The sequence below is a fragment of the Acyrthosiphon pisum genome, chromosome X, assembly GCF_005508785.2.
Source record: "Acyrthosiphon pisum isolate AL4f chromosome X, pea_aphid_22Mar2018_4r6ur, whole genome shotgun sequence".
In the NCBI taxonomy this organism is placed as follows: domain Eukaryota; kingdom Metazoa; phylum Arthropoda; class Insecta; order Hemiptera; family Aphididae; genus Acyrthosiphon; species Acyrthosiphon pisum.
In genome coordinates, this window is record NC_042493.1 from 14,605,082 (window position 1) to 14,610,765 (window position 5,684).

Genomic DNA, 5,684 nt, shown 5'->3' on the forward strand with positions numbered 1-5,684 from the left:
AATTCATACTTTATAAAAAAGTAGATTTTTTATTAATTTTTTTAATTTAGATTTTAATTGATTTTAATCAAACAAAATTGTTATTAGTGTTTTTTGGTACCAGTTTTGAGTGTCTAAGATAAAAATCATGAATGCGTATGCCGGAGTAACGTTACGCTGGCATCCGAAAGGAAAATGTGTTTTTCCACCCTTTAGGGGGGGTGTACAAATTTTTGAAAATGCGTTTACAAATTTATACAAATTATATAACAAATTCTGGTACCGGTTTTTAGTAGATATTTTAACCTGTGGATGCCAACGTAACTAACCTATAACGATATATCGATATTTACCATAACTGATAAGTGATGATATGAAAATATTACAATTAACAACAATTCACGCATAAATTTAAATATTTTGCAATAATAATATAATAAAATTATTGTTTATTGTAAATAATCATAGTTTCTAAATGTTATTGCATAATATACGAATAGTATACTATAGATTTGTATAGTATGAAAACTTTGTTTTTTTGGATTAGTTGAATAAAATTACAATATGAATTTGTTTGTTATGGCATTATATATATAATTATTAAAATTGAAATTTCCAGGGCTGGGGTGGCATCTCGCGAGCCCGCCCAAGGGTAGTTTTGAAAATTAAGGGTTGAAACATGTCATAAAAATCCATACAAATGGCGTACAATTGAATGGTGTTGAGAAATTTTGAATTTGGATTGGGGGCGGGCTGGGGTGACATCTCGCCAGCCCGCCCCTTCTATTTTTGTTATAACTCGATTTCAAGTGGCATACAAATGGTGGGGATGGTCATACAAATGACATACTAAAGGTTACATACAAGAGAATACCATATTTCAATATGGGGTGGGCTGGTGTGACGTACGTACAATTGTTATTCGTAGGTATATTTAACTATTTAATATTTAAAATTTTCAAGTTTTCTTACAATTAATAAAAAAAAATTAAGTTTTCCGTAAGGTAAAATTCATTTTTTACGAGTTTTAAATTAGACATTGGATATTCGACTGTTAATTAATAAATTCTCATACGATTTTCTTATTTTGTCTTTATTCAAAAACCATTAATAATAGGCAATTGAAATTTTCATCAAATTATTACATTATCATTATCTATACATGACTACATTTTTACAACATTTTGACTCGTTTTGAAGTATTTATAGACGTTTAAAATATTCAATTTTTTATTTTTTTATTCCATAAATTATAATAATAATGTATTCGTTGTGTGAAAAAGCTTGAAAATGTAATACAAGGTTTCTATAAGTTGTTAAAATAGCAGTTGATAAATATTAAAGATCCATATTAAGCACGATTTTTTTTATAAATATTTAAAGTTCAAATGTTGACAACATTTATCAAAAACTCAACAATTTTCAATTTATTATAATTAAAAATTATGAGTTGTTTAAACATTATAGTTATAAGGATTTAAAATGTAAAACAAAGATTCTCTTAAATAGTTCATACTGTAATCAAAAAATATAAAAGTATAAAACTCAGTTATTTTTTACACACATTTTAAGTTCAAATTCAGACGAAATTACATTTTATCCCCGAGAATAACGATTTAAGTTATTATGTTGTATTTAAAAAAAAAAAAGGAGTAAAATAGTATCAAAAAAATAAATTATTAGGTAGTTACAAAATTGTGTATCAGGATGGGTGAGTGGGTAGTTAAATTCAAAATTTGAAAATTCTCTTGCAAAGACTGTATAATATACTACATGTCTACGTAGATTTTAATAGTGGACATAAAGTCATAAACTGATAGCCGTATAACTCAATATAACTTGGTCTGTGAACAGAAAACAATATTTTGATAATTATCACTTTATTAATTTTTGAATAAAGGTATGTGAGTATTGTAATGTTATGCGTACATTCGGGCGTTCGTGTTTTTTTTTCAAATTTAAAGATTATCAACTGGAGATGGTGCCATATGGTAAGAGATGCGACCATGACAATATAATATAATAGTGTAATAAATGAAGTCTCTTTCGGAGACCCCTCGTTATAACATAGACTTATAGCCGGGACAGACGAGTCGATAGAATTATTTTAAAACCAATTTATTAAAAAATAGTTGTTTGAATTCCATAGAATAGAAATAAAAACCTGTACCAAAAAAAACATATTCAGTGAAATCTCGATAACTCGAATCGGTTGGGGTGAAAAAAAAATTCGAGTTATCGAAAATTTGACATATAGACGTTCGAGTTATCGAGGTTTCACTGTATATAATATATATATAATATATCCTCACAAACGTTTCCAATATATATCGTACAAAGACGACACGGTCATAAATATGTACATTATAGTTTATTTCAACAACCCTCGCCGGCACACACACACACAAATATATTGTAAGACCATTATTCGTGCAATGTGTAACATGCCAAACAATTCCCTCGACTCTTTGTTCGTCATTTTTTTTTTTTTTTTTTTTAATTTCGGTAAGTCCACTCTTTTCCCATAAATCCCATTAGTCTGATAATAATAAATCATAATAACATGATAGATTCAAAATATTTAATATCGTTTACGATGACGTTACTTTAAATTGTTTACGTGTCTTGTACATTTTAAAAACAAAATAAAACACGAATTGGTGGTGCGTTTTTACACGTATGAGCTTACTCTCAAACTGTCAACGATGTTTTTGTTAATCTGCATTTTAAAATATTTGTACTAGACTTTGCCATTTATTATTTTACTTATATCTTCAGGACAACCAGATTCTATTCGTAGAATAGTTAAGAATAGAGGTTTTATTTTACATGATTTAATTTAATTTCATATTTGCAACTAACTGTCATTTTTTACCATTATGATTAGTGATAATAATGTTAACATTCTATTTTTTTTTCTCAACACTCGACAGGTAACCTATTATCATTATTAAATCTACTAATTTTTATTTTAATTACGTTTTTTAAAACTATAATAACAAACGGGGACGAGGTGGCCGAGCAGTCAACGCGTCGGTTGCGGTGCTCGCAGTCACGGGTTCGATCCCCGGTCACTGGGTGGCATTTTTCTCCGGGCAAGTCACGGTGTCAGGAGAAAAAGTGCCGCCATCCCCCACTCCGGGGCATGGCAGATACCTACGGGTGCCCCATTCAAAAATTTTGCCAAAATACACCCACGTGTAACACACCCCTACCGTCAAAAAACCTACTGTTCCACCCCTCCTCCCAATGGCCTAAGTTGCCGCGGGATAATAAATAAAAAAAAAAAAAAAAAATAACAAACTCTTATTTGAAAGACTGAGCAAGTTAACGATTTTTCTTTAACTAGTTAAGTTAGGTTATTCTTAAATAATTAAGTTAAGTTAAAAGTTACTCGTATTTTTTACGTTAATTTGTTAAGTTACGGTTTACTTAGAAAAAAAAATAACTTAACTTAGTGTAAAGTTAAAATTCGGTAATTGCAATGATAAAAAATTCCAGAAACTTAAAATTATGGTTTGTTAGATAGTTTTTATTTAGGCTCAAGAAAATTATTGGGGAAATTACAAATGATACATCAATGTAAAAACCAATTCGAATATTTGTACTATTCTTCTGACGAAAATTAACTTAATCTAGATACTTTTGAAATAAAATTAACTTGAGGTTAACACGTTAATCTTGAAAAAAAGTAACTTATTAAGATAAAAGTGAATTTTAAAAAAGTAACAAGTTAATTAACTTAATTAAAATTAACTTATTGTTTTAACTTAAATTTAACTTTTAACTCGTTAATGCTCTTGCTAATTTGTATTGTTAAAATATAGATTGCTATGAATATTAATGCAAATTAAACCTAACTGTAAATTAATATCTTTTATAATATATACGATATACCTTAGTAGATAATAATATTTTTATTTTTACACAAACGTTAAAATAGGTATTCAAAAAATATGTATCAAACATTAATACTGTCATTATTCAATATTAATGTTGTTAATTTTAAAAGTGTAGATATAATATTTTTCAATTCTAATACAATAAATGACATAGATATACTTACAATTATTTTTAATTTGAATGATTTATCTTCTGTTATGAATCCTATGATAAAACCTGTAAATTTTTTTTTTTAATTTTTTTAATTGGTTGATAATATTAGGACCCGGATTTTAATGTAAAGAGCATTGTATTTTGGGAAAATGCTGTTCAATTACAAAATCCCTTCATACATCACAGAGAATTGAAAACTTAAACTTTTATTTTGAATTTTTTGTACTTTTAGTAGTTTAAGCGTTTTTGATATTTGTTTATAATTGAGTTAATTTTCTTAATTTTTAGCGAAATTTTTAGCGAAATTTATACAATTAATATAATATTTTTAGATTAAACTTAATTGGTAATTCAAAATATTTATTAGCTCAAGAAAATTTTTTCTGACCATTAATCATTTGTAGACTATACTAACATCTGGTAAAACTAAAACATTTTATTTATAATTTTGATACATTACGCATCGATAACGTCTTTGTTTATCTACAGATAATCAGGAAAAAAATCCCCAGAAAAAAATTAGAAGCTTCTCGGATAGTCGAATGTTCCCAATAAGTACATACTAATAAGTTATTAATAATAACTACCTAGTAACTAACTGTAGGTAATTATTTAATATTTTATTACACATGATATATTTTAAAATTGTAAGAATAATAATTGTAATATTCTTTTTTCTTACTATAGGTACGCATTATACAATGTACATATTAATATATTATTTTAACTTTTTAAAATTATTTTTATTCGTGTTTGTAGTTTATACCTATTACGAATATGAAAAAAAAAATATTAAAATAAATATACCTAATAAGTCAATAATAATTAATAACCCTTAATTTTAAAATATAGCCGTCCTCCCAAAAACGCCGCCCTAGACTATAGTATTTTAGCCTTCCCCTTAAATTCGCCACAGCAGCGCATACTCCGTGATATATAAAATTAATTTATCTTGATTATCCAAATGACAAAAAAAAAAAGCACAATACCTACGATAATAATAATTATACTATACTATAATATACTATACTATTCGATATTAATATATCGTAGAAAATAAAATTCTCTGCTCAGGCGGAATAATTGAAACGGATTTATAATTAAGTACATCTACGAGTATTATAATATATTTGAGAATACTATGTATATTATAGGTAGGTATGTTGTGCTATGATTATCATTCTCTGCCTGGCTAATCTCCATATACAATTTTACATTGTATCTAACAGTTATTATTAATTATAATATTAAACAATATAATATACATAAGTAATGAATACATTAGGTATATCTATTATATACATAAGTAATGAATCATGATTATTGAGAATATGCAGAGTAGTAATTTTTGTATTTGGAGCGTATTCTATGTGATTAAACTAGTTTCTAAATGTAAGAAAAAATTGACTTTCTATTATATTATTTTATTTATTTTATTTATTATATTATATTATTACATTATTATAGCTGTAATTCGTAAAAACTAAAATACATTTTTCTATTTAATAAAATCATTAAATATTTATATAAGCAATTTTGACCTACAATTTTCGATACTATTTAATATTATGATGGTTATGAAGTAACCGACATCTGCGACTTCTGAAACGAGTTCTGAAGTCAAGCATTAACCGGTGTTACTAGTTCCC